Source organism: Hylobates moloch, unplaced genomic scaffold, assembly GCF_009828535.3.
Source record: "Hylobates moloch isolate HMO894 unplaced genomic scaffold, HMol_V3 SCAFFOLD_7, whole genome shotgun sequence".
NCBI classification, from domain to species: domain Eukaryota; kingdom Metazoa; phylum Chordata; class Mammalia; order Primates; family Hylobatidae; genus Hylobates; species Hylobates moloch.
Window position 1 is genome coordinate 12474702 of NW_026652282.1, and position 12398 is coordinate 12487099.

The window sequence follows — 12398 nt, forward strand, 5'->3', positions numbered from 1 at the left end:
CAGCTACTCGGGAGGCTGAGGCAGAGAATTGCTTGAACCCGGGAGGCGGAGGTTGCAGTGAGCCGAGATCGAGCCACTGCACTCCAGCCAGGGCAGCAGAGCAAGACTCTGTCTCAAAAATAAATAAATAAATAAATAAATAAATAAATAAATAAATAAATAAATAGATAGATAGATAAGAAATCTGCTTCAGCTTTCCTTTAGCCTTACACTTCATAAAAGCATCAAGTGGCTGTCTTTGGCTTTTACTTAGTCATCTATGTAACTAGGGTTGAAGACGATAGAACACTGAGTCTTAGTGTAAGTCATTCAAGAAGACAATCTCTTTTGAATGATGGTTTCTCAATGTTTGTTGTATCATCTTTTTAAAAAGAGCAATAGAAATTCTTTCTAGAAAATACAAAGAAGCACAAGGAGAAAAGTAAAAATCACCTGTAATTCCACCAGCGTCAACGAATGACCAATTGTCAATGTTTTCTAAATATCTGGAACATATCTTTCTGCCTTGTGCTTTCTTTTGTGTGTAAATACATGTACATTTCTTCTTAAAAACAAAACTGGGGTCATGCTATTATGCAGCTTTGTCATTTTGTTGAACTTAACTGTGTTTTGTTGTTGTTTGTTGTTTTTTTTTAATAGAGATAGGATCTTGCTCTGATGCCCAGGCTGGAGTGCAATGGCACCATCTTAGCTCAGTGCAGCCTCGACCTCCTGGGCTCAAGCAACCCTCCTGCCTCAGCTCCCAGAGTGGAAACACAGAAATCTTCCTCAGCTTTCCTTTAGTCTTGCATTTCTTAAAAGTGACAAATTTCTACATAGCTTTTAGTCATCTATGTAACTAGAATCGAAGACAGTAAAATATTGAGTTTTAGTCAGTGTAAGCCATTCATCTGAAAAGGGAAGACAATCTCTTATTTCATTATGATTTCTCAATATTTGTGTTCTCATTTTTAAAATGATTGAAAAAAGCAATAGAAATTCTGTATAGACAATATAGAGAAGCAAAAAAAAGTAGAAAACATATGTAATACTACCAGAATGGATGACCAATGCTAATATATTTTCATAGTTAGAATGCGCCTTCCTTAGCCTTGGATCTCTTTATATGTTCTTGTAGGATGTTGTTTTTTCTCACTGCAGTGGCACTACCAGAACAGAGTAATAAAATGATGGGAATAAGACGCACCCTTGTCTTCTTCTTTACTCTAATATGAATGCCACTACTGCACGGAATCTGGCAAGTGGCTTTAAAAATGATGTGTCATGTGATAAAAGCACTATATTTGTAATTACAAAAAATTATTTTCCTCAGTAATTGGTGTTGCATTTTATCAACTGCTTTTCACTATTAAAATTTTTACCATTTGGTGTATTACATCAATACATTTTTCACATTGATTCAATTCTTAGATAAAACATTTTTTAATTTATTTTTAGCATGCTGCTGGAATCAATTCCTGGTTTTTCCCCTATGATTTTTAAATCTATTTTCTTAAAAGAATATCATGTAGGTTCCTTTTCAAGTGCTGATTCTTGAAGCAATTTTTTTCCTAGCCTTTACCATCTTGAAAATGATACAGAAAGATTTCTAACATTGTCTATGTTTAGAAATACATATAATGTATAAGAAATAAAGAGCTCACAGATGAAGAATCTGGACCATGTGCATTTTAGAGGAAGAGTTTTTCAAAATTTTTCATTCCTTACATTATCATTTACTTCAGGTTTTATACCTCTTTCTGAGTCCATTTTGGCTGTTTACAATTTCCAAGAAAATATTCTGTTAAGATTTTCTAGTATTCTCATGGACTTTATAGAGTATTTCCCATAAAATATCTACTTTTGTTGCTATGTTCTCTTTATATTTTCTAATACATGTATTAATTTTCTCATTTCAATTATATTATCTACTTTGTTGTTTAATCAAAGAAGATGATCTTGGATGTAATTTGCAATTCTTTCTGTTTTTTGACTCATAAATCTTATTTATATTGGTTACATACTGTAACAAATTCATTGTTAAATAGTTTGGAGATCTCAGTAAAATAAATGGAAAACAGAACTAGATATTAGGGTTCTTGCCTCTCAGCATATTATATTTTCTTATACTTTTCAAAGTCTTGCACAAATTTAGTGCTTGTCTTGATGTACAAGTTTTAAGTAGTAAGTTTCCAGAGCCTTCATATCTGTGTAAATTGCTTCATAAAATGCTCATTTCAGCAATTTCACATATGGGAGCTTCATAACTTATTAGTAACTGTGGTAATGATGACAAATAAAGCAGTTCAATCATTCTGAATATGTTACTATTTACTTCCAAATGTTGAGAGTTTAGAGCATGTAGATTTAAAAGTTCAGATGACTGTTGCCATGAGCCACACAAAAGGGCACTGAGTCTCCTGAGATAGGAAAACGAAATTGATTTCTCCGTGTTTTTTATACTCCACAACACTCTTGAAAAGCACTTTCTGGGCACATAACTATTGATCTACTGCTCTGGGGTAAACAGAATATGAGATCACATGAAAAGAAAACACATGTGTCGTTCTTTTGATTCATGCAAGATCCCTTGTTAAGTTCACTAGATTCATATAAATATGTGGGCGTATGTAGGCTCCATTCACCTGCAATAAAGCAAGAGGTGGAGATGACCAATGTTTCTTTTAAAACTGACCCTGGTTATTTTGTTTCACTATCAAAAACAGAAATTTAGTAAATATATAGCTCCTAAAATTAGTAAACTGTAAAACCATCTCAAATGTGACGTTATTCTGTATATTTTTATTGGATTTTCAGAAATGTATCTGGCTGTGACACATTAAAAGAAATCAATTAAAACTTTTAATAATTGAACATAGAAACTTTGTATAAGATTTTAAAACTTCACACTTTTTGCAGCTGGGCATGGTGGCTCATGCCTGTAATCCCAGCACTTTGAGAAGGTGAGGCAAGCAGATTGTTTGAGTCCAAGAGTTCAAGACAGGCCTGGACAAAATGGCGAAACCCCCTCTCTACAAAAAGTACAAAAATTAGCCAGGCTTGGTGGCATGCACCTGTGGTCCCAGCAACTTGGGAGGCTGAGGCAGGAGGATCACCTGGGCCCAGGGAGGTTGAGGCTGCAGTGAGCCATGATTGTGCCACCACACTCCAGTCTGTGTGACAGAGCGAGACTCTGTCTCAAAAAATAAAACAAAAACAAAAAACAAAACACAAACACACACACACACACACACACACACACTATCCCCTTTGGACGATTTAATATCTTAATTAAATGGCTATACTCAATGATTTCCTAAACGTTGTAGAATTTTAATAAATCAGATCCTTCCTTGTTTAAATTGTAATGAAATGGATATACTATATATAATAAAAAATATCAAGATGTTTATATTATTAATAATTTATATAATGTTTTCAGTATAATTAGGTAACAAAAATAATTTTATTCTCTTTAAATTGTCAGTGTTAAGATGCATGGAGAGACAAAGTATTTTTGTCTATTGTGCGTAAGTTCTATTTTAACTCAGTGGTTTTCAATTGGGGGTGATTTTGTGCTCCAGAGACACTTGGCAACGTCTGGTGACATTTTTAGTCGTCATGAATGGCAGACGAGAGGATTCTACTGGCATCTAGTGGGTAGAGGCCACGGATGCTGCAAAACACCCCCACAAACTTTAAAAATATCATTTAGGTAACTCTTTTCTTCTTGTAGTTGAGTTAACGGAAATAACCCACACAAAGAAGAACAGAAGAAAAAACGGAGACGTGTGTGTGTGTGTGTGTGTGTGTGTGTGTGTGTGTGTGTCTGTGGTTTTTCTAAGGCTAAGAATGTAAAAATATATACATTGCAATGAATTTCATGGTACTTAATTTCCAGTCACAAGCTTATTAGAACTTCAGTTTATGATTCAAATTAGTCAACTCAGTTTTCTTAAACTATCATATTCATGGGCTATGAGAAATGCAAAAATGAACCAAATACAGTCTCTGCCCTTCAGGAACTTACAATTTTGTAGGACACAAAAGTAAATAACGATGGCAATAGATGCACGTACAATTGTGAACAAAATGCTATAGGAACACTGGAGAAAGAGAGGATAAAAAGTTACTGGATTTGACAAGTCAATTAGAAAACTGTTAACAAAAGAAAAATAAAAGAAAGGTTTCTCAATGATAATCAAGATAGACCTGGAACAATGGCAAGATGTTTAAAGGTAAAACATGAAAGCCCACAGGATACAAGTTAAGGAAATCTGAAAACAAACACAAAGGACAGATACAGGATATGGCCAACAGCACAGACTTGCTGGTAGAGTGGTTCAGAGGAAGATGGGGGAGAGAGCATCAGTGTAGATGCATCTGAAAAGCCAAGCTGGGTTCCGATCTTAGAGGACAGAGAGTTTGGATTATCCAACAATGGTCCTGAGAGGCTAATGAAGATTTCAATGTGGGAATGGCTTCATTGTAAATGACATAGAGAAGGACAATGGGAGATGGGAAGGACATTCCCTGACAGTGAGTTTCCAACGTGCGCTTTATTTACTAATCACAGGCTGTTGGACTGGCAACCCACTATGTGCCCATGACTACAAAAAACAGGAAATTATTTTTCATTGGCTATCTTAATAAAAAGATAAATGAGCTTATTTTAATAATAATTTTAGAATATAGAACAGATGATGTTACAATCTTATAGTATACTTAATTTTATGCACACACACACACACACACACAAATTTCCAGTATCCTTGGTGAGCAAGAAACTCTATAATGTGGAATATTTTTATCTCCATCACATATCATATCCCCTTTTAAAGATGAGAAATCATATTAAGCACGGATATTTGAAAAGCTCATCAAATTTTGTAGGTTAATCAGTAGTCATAATCACTATGAACTTTGTCTTATTCTTCACAAGTTAATATTTTTCTACTTCTGAGAAAGTTAATCACTACCGTTTGGAAATAAAAATTCAGATCAACTGAGTGAGTGTAATTCTGCCAACTTTATGCTCCTAAAGTGCAATTTAAAGGACAGTTTCTTAAATGGGAAAAAAAAGTATGTGTGTCTGTGTGTCTCATCTTCTGCACGGGGACCAATGCTTTATAATGGGTCTCATGTAGTTAAAGCAAGACATTTCTTTTACAGGTTTAGCTGGTTCCACTGTTGCTCAGGTGTAAGAGTTTTCTCATGATTCGGCAAGTCAATTTTCTCTTTTTACTAGGCTAACAGTATTGCAGCCATGGTCTATGAAATAGTATTTTCCATCCTTAATCATCAATTTGCCTGCCAGCTGGAGGTCACCTAGTCACATTTAGCCCTGACAATAGGTACTTCTTTTGCCAACCTCTATAAAGGGTGTGGGGGCGGGGGCGGGATCAGACCACATAACTTTTAGGTTATATGCTCTCATTAATATTAAAGACATATGAATTAATCAATATCTCAGAATTTCTGCTCCTAGGTTTTGGCTAGTGATGACCCTGAACCCTCTACTGTCTGAAATTCATCAAAAGTCTTATGAGAAATGTTTCTGTGGACTGCCTAAAAGATGTGCACAAGAGATCCCTATTACTACAAATCAGAGATGACAGGTTGTTTGCAGCCATTTGCTCATCCCACACCCATGACAAACACTTATCTATTTCAGAACTTTTTCCTTCTGTGCATGGACTCAGCCACTCCAACTGAGCTATTCAGTCAACTAATATGAATAAATGGGAGTTGACATGTGAATTGAAACTTATGTGCCATTATGGGGAAGGATTATCTAAATGCTACCCTGAATTAAACCAGATCATTGTGTGGCTGTGTATTCAGTGGAACAGGAAATTTTGGATGGTTCATGAAATTGATTCAGTGCCCTGTGCTTTGTGTTTATGCCAACAGTTTCCATTGAGGGAATGTGGGTGTAACAACTTACGAGTCTTATTTCCCACGTAGCTCACAGCGTCATCATGATGAGGAACTGGGATTTGCCTTGGGGCTACAAATTATTAAAAAAAAAAAAACAGTGCTTCTCAAAAGCAAACAAAATCCTGATTGATTGGTTTTTATGAACACTGTAAAACTTTAAAATACTTGTTATCTCCTGTTTTCTATGGAAGCTTAGAGTGAGATCTCTTGCCCACCTTCAACAACTGTTCTGGATCTGAAAGTGTGCATACTTGAGTGTTAATCTTACCATTGGCTACATTATTTATTCTCCCTCCATGAATTTCCCCTCTGGTTCCTTAAACTATAATACTTATTTTATACAGCGTTGCCTATATTTTGGTACGCGGCCTCAAATCATCTGGGAGAAAATAATGCTATAAATAATGCTATAAAAATCAATGCAGTAATTTACACAGGCTGCATTGGTCCCATTTCCGGTGTGTTTAATTTTTCATGCAAAAAATGATTAGCATTGGAAACATTTTATATAAATGAGATAGAGTTCTCAGAGCCAGGGTGAGCTTAATAAAAAATGTTTTGTTGAAAATTGTCTTTTAGTCTGTGCTCCTTGTAGCTCAATATTGTGAAACTTCCCACTGTCTTCAAAGCAGAAATGGATGGAAGGTGGGAAGAGAAAGGAACTTTTACACTTTATATGTGATCATAAAATCTTGATTACTGGCATATGCAGAAGTGTATATAGTAAATCTCACTGCCATGGAGGGAAAAATTGTAATCCTCTATACAAGTGAAAAGGGAATACTTTAAATGAAGATTGAGAATTTATTGTGAAGGCAGCTGTACTAACTGCTATGAAAGTGGCTTCCTATGTTTGCTGCCCCAAAATACTCCTGCTAATTAGAACAACAAACCAGCACTTACCAAGTCCTTTTCCACCTATCAACTCCTTTATTACACCATCTTTAATTTTCTCAATTCTTGTGCCATCCAAACTTGAGTTGGGGAAGCTCAGTCTGTAATCTCTTTGAGTCTTGTCTTATTTCTTACTGGAACAATAGTATTTGATAAATCTGTCTTGAATGAATGAATGAATGGCTAATGGAAAGTGTCCATCCTCCAAGAATGTCCGTTCAGAAATTTCTGGACAGAAAAGCTGGTAATAACCTCCTCACTTTTTTCCTGTGAACCCAGAATTGCGAATGGAGGGAGTAAAAAAGAGTAATCTTGGAGCAGGGGGCTGCAAACAGAGGTCTGAACGTGGTGGTGTCTCGACAGGACCTAGAAAGCATTAGGGCACCAAGTGCCTAGGAAAAGTCATCAGGAGGACACATCAGGAAGCAGAGGAGTGTGCTTACTCCATGTATCTCCCTAGCATTTAAAGTCCGCTGACTTTAAATGGGCTGGAAGGAACACGGTTCCAGTTTATCTCCATATCGGGTTAAAGGACATGAAACCTAGCTAGAAGGAATATTGCTCCACCACTGGCCCATCAGTTCGGTTTCCTACTCGGTTTTTGCTTAACGAGTTGTGGTGTTTAGACTTGGGAGATACATGGAGAAAGTCACTTTTTAGGAGAGGATCAGAGATCCGCAGGCTCATTTCACTCTATAAATGCCGCGGACATCTGGTTCCAGGACCTGGACAGTTCTCTCCGGAGACTGGTGGGCCCCTCCAACACCTCCGTGGCTTCCCGGGATCAAGTCTCACACCTAAAAGGAGCGCAGAGGGCGTGGAACTGGCGGGAGAGGCGTGACCAAAGTGGAACCAAAAGCGGGTGGCCTGGGAACCTAAGGCATGACCAGAACTGAAGGTAGGTAAGTACGCATGTGCCGGATGCGCGTGGCCAATGAGGACCATAGGGCTGTAGCGTGTGGCCTGAAAGGACCGCCAGGACTGGCCAGAAAGGAGAGGTGTCGAATGCAGGAAGAAAAGTGACGCGGACTAGACGGGTCTTGCCTGTTCCGAGAGAATGGAAGAGGTTAGCCACGGCGGGAACGGCCCCGCCAGTGAGGAGCGCAGGCTGCGAGGCTTAGCGGAAGAGGCGTGACCCAGGCGTACCGCAGGGGCGTGGCCCGAACGAGCTGACTTTAGCCCTTACGTGAAAGGCGTGGCGTAATCGCAAGGGTGTAAAAACGATGTTCGAATTCGCGGGAGGGTCGGCCTCAGGCGGAGTAGGGACGTGGGTCCAAGGGAGGGAGGTAGGGTAGGCAGAATAGTTGTGACTGGATGATCACTGGGCGAAGCGTGGATAAGTGGCCACAGATGGAAAGGCGGGCCGCGGAGTAGTGACCGGCAGGGGAGATAGCGCGAAAAGGGAAGTAGGGACATGACGTATTGGAACGCAGAGACGTGCCTCGAACGTGGGGGCGTGGTCCTTACGTGTGGGCGTGCCTTGTTGCTCTGAGGGGCGTAACAAAGATGGTGGAGCAGGCGGAGGGCAGAGGCGTCGCCAAGTTAGCGTGCAGGCGCGTGGCAGCGACAGGAGATGTGTAGCCAGAGCGCAGAGAAGGTGTGGACTCCGGCGCTGGGGAAGCGTGGCCAGGGCGAGATTTGAGCCTGGGTCGGGGACAGAGTGGGGACTGATAGGGGCGTAGCCTGGAATGACGAAATGGCGTTTGCTGCGTAGGGACGTGGTTAAACATGAGGGGGCGTGGGCAAGATGGCCGCGTGCGGGATCCTCGGGTTCTGGGAGCGAACGAGGAGGTTCTGGCTCAGGTGAGTCGTTCGGGTAAGGGCGGGACGCAGTAAGGAGCGTGGGCAGCAGCAGGGCGTGGTCTGCCTGAGAGGGCAGGAACTGTGCCACTTGCCGCAAACATGACTGCGTGCCGCTATCGGCCCTGGAGCCGGAGAAGCTTTTGGTTCCGCGAGGTTGGCCGGGGTCCTGGCGGGGCTTCTCTGAGGAATTGGAGTGGGAGGCTGGCGGCGGGGAAATAGCCACTTCCCCACTCTAGCTCTCTTTCTCCACTATGGGGATCACCAGACGTCCTTTTAGGATTCTGTCTATTAAAAAGTAGAACAGCTTTCCCAGAGACATTGCGGGATGAGAGGAGTGCATTTCCAGAAACCAAGGAGCAGCAAGCTGGGACTTCCTCGGGTCTGCATTGTTGATATTCCCACCTGACTATGCCAGGGGCTATGGACAGACACAGCTGCCCCAGAGTAGATCAAAAGCACAGTTGTGTCCCGTGGACAAACTTGAATTTTTCTGTTGTGCCTTGCCCCAGAGCCGGAGGAGAGGAACCTCCAAAATGTAGACATTCTTGGTGGCTGGGATTCTGTGTGATATTCAGCGTTAAATGCTGCTGCTCTGAGGCTGCTGGAAACGCGTTAGTATTAATTTCAGTGTACTTCTCTCACATTTACTTTTGCTGGAAAAGCTTGGGAAATGAGTTAACGAAGATGCGTAAACCTTAATTTGTTTATATGCTCCCTATTAGCCACTGAATACCACATTGCTTTCTGCTTCCGCTTCTTCCTTTACTGATAATCTGACCATTTCCACTATGCACTTTGAAAGTCTTGCTGGAGTATGGAGAATAGTCAGAAATCTCTAGTAAGAAATGCTGCCCCGCGCATCTCTCAGAGGAGTCACTATTCGCAGCCTGCATCAGAGTTCCCAATGAACCAAAGTTCACCCCACCTCCCCTGTCTTCAGGGACTTAGTGAAAAGCTGCACTGTTCTTGAATATTTTGGAAATGAAAAACTTTCTGGGTTATTTTAAGTCAGTACCTGGGCTGGAATTAACCGAAAGGCGAAAACAGCAAGGGCACCATTCTCTGTGCCTATACGTAGCTGCCCTGTGCTTGGAACCAAGCAAAACGGCTGCCACTGCTCACAGTTGCAATGGAATAAAGGTTGAGTGCCTTGTGATTGCATATGACTATTAAGGAAATCTGATGGAAAGAGGGAAATTCATCATGTCACTGGCCACGCTGGGGCAGTTAGTTGCAACACACAAATCAGGTATAAGAAATATATTTTGAAACCTTTGGCAACCTCAGATTGGGATCACACTCTCAAGGAAGATGTGAGTGAGAGGAGGAAGCTAAGCTTTCTTAAGACATAGCAGCGTAATCTCTAATTTAAGTTTCAGGAAATTGCAAAAGGCAGGCTTCCTTTTGAAATCAGGAGTTGAGAAAATGAAGAGTCAATCTGATGCCAATCAAGGAATTTTTCAATATAATTGTAACCTTTTGTTAGTACTTTTCCTGTCTGTTCGCATAAGTCGCTTAATCAGGCAGAGTTCAAGCTATGAGGCATTTAATAAATATATTACTTATGAATGACATTTAAAGACTTTTAGAATCTTTTCTTTTTTCACGCATTTCTAAGGCTGCAAAACAACAGAAAAAGAACATGTTAGTAATATCCAAGGCATACATGAATAATCAGTGACAGCAAAGGATATATAGCACAGAAGGTTTAGCTCTCCTAGGCCGTATCCAGCCACACACTGGTAATTGTCGAAATAGAGTATTGGATATATAGATGATTTATTCTCACCATTTTTTTGTACAAGTTTGAAGTTTGCCCTAATAAGGGGAAAACAGATTCTAAGTTCAGTTGACCCATGGTCTATTGCTGTTTAAACCTGCTAAGTGAATTCAGATAGTGAAGTTATTTAAAAACCAGATGCTCTTACCTGGCTCCAGGAACTATCAAGATAAGATATTGAAAGCTTATTGGCAGTCTGTCTTTTAAATCCTGAGCCAGACTTTTTTACATGGCTTCAACAAGGTGATTTTTCATCTCCTTAGACATTTTGACATACACACTCCCACTAAAAACTGTATTTACACAAACACAGATAAAACTAAACAAAAGTGATTTTAACTTTGGTTTGAGAATTGTCAACACCTTTTAGGCAACGTAGACATACTTTAGGTGTCACTGGCTGTTACGAGTTGAATTGCACCCTCCCATCTCAAATTCATATATGTTTAAGTCTTAAGCCCCAGTACCTCAGAATGTGACCTCATATGGAGATTGGGTCTGTATAAAGGTAATTATGGTCATTAGGGTGACCACTAGTCCAATGTAACTGGTGTCCTTAATTAAAAGGGAAATTTGGACACAGACAAGATGAGAATGGCTTACGAAAATTGGACTTAATGCTGACACAAGCCAAGGAATTACCAGAAGCAAGGTTTATTAGGTGTTCTCCAGAGAAACAAAACCAATTGTGTGTGTGTATGTGTATATATGTGTGTGTGTGTGTGTGTATGTATGTGTGGGTGTGCCTGTGTGCATGGATGTGTTCGGGGAGAGAGAGACTTATTTTTAAAAATTGGCCCATGAATGTAGGCTCGTGAAATTTGCAGTGCAGGCCAGCAGACTGGAGACCAGGGAAGGATTGATATTACAGCCTGTCTTACTCAGTTTTGTGCTGTAACAGAATACCTGACATTGGATCATTTATAATGAACAGAAATTTATGTGGCTCATGATTCTGGAGGCTGGGAAGCCCAAGGGCATGGTGCCAGCATCTGCTCAGCATTTAGTGAGGGCTGTCTCTTGCATCATCCCATAGCACAAGGCAGAAGGGCAAGAGCATGTGCATGTGAGGGGTGGGAGTGGTTGGGGGTGAAGAAGGAGGGAGGGAGGGAAGGGAAAGAGGCCAAATTTATCCTTTTATCAGGAACCCACTACCTCAGAAACTAACCAGCTCCCCCTAATAATTGCATTAATCCATTCCTGAGGGGAGAGCACTCATGATTTAATCACCTCCCAACACTTTTGCGTTGCAGATTGTTTCCAAAACGTGAACTTTGGGGACACATTCAGACTGGATTGTGAGCACAAACTGGTGCCAGGGCACAGCTCCAGTCCAAAGGCGGTCTGGAAGTAGAATTTCCTCTTCCTCAGGGGACCTGTCTTTTTTCACTTAAGGCTTTCAACGGATTGGGTAGGGTCCACCCAGATGAAGGGTAATAATCTTTATTGCAGGTCTACTGATTTAAATGTTAATCTCACCTAAAAAATACATTCACAGTGACATTTAAACTGGTATTTGACCAAACATCTGGGTACCATGACCTACCCAAGTTGGCACATAAAATTAACCATCCAAGTAGAAAGGCCTGGAACAGAGCGCTCATTGCCTTCAGAAGGAACCAACCCTGTAGAGAACTTGGACCTCAGATTTCTAGCCTCCAAAACCATGAGACGACAAAAATTTTTAAGCCACCCAGTCTATGGTACTTTCTTACAAGCTAATACAGTGGTCTAAAGACCTCTGGTAGGGAGTCAAGCCTAGAGGTAAGGAAGCTCCACAGTATTCACTAACTTCCTACCAGTCCCCTTTAATGTAATGGCTGCACAACTCTGGCTCCCTGAGTTCAGCGCACATTAGCAAAGTGACGCATATGCAAAGCATACGCAAAGCAAAGCGCATGGCACTGTGCCAAAAGACTGGCTTCTCATCCTGCTGTGCTTTCTTTCACAATGCACATAGAGATGATTCTCGCTCCTTTCACGTAGGTGTAGTCTTCTCTCT

General features: G+C 40.6%; 1 protein-coding gene across 1 annotated transcript in view; it reads left to right on the forward strand.

The window, feature by feature from the left end:
• Window positions 1–8006: 8006 nt before the first annotated feature.
• Window positions 8007–12398, forward strand: part of CA5B (carbonic anhydrase 5B) — a 119386-nt gene continuing 114994 nt past the window's right edge. The window contains exon 1 of the mRNA XM_032756621.2: window positions 8007–8616. The gene's annotated coding sequence lies outside the window, so the exon portion shown is untranslated. The remainder of the gene's footprint in view (window positions 8617–12398) is intronic.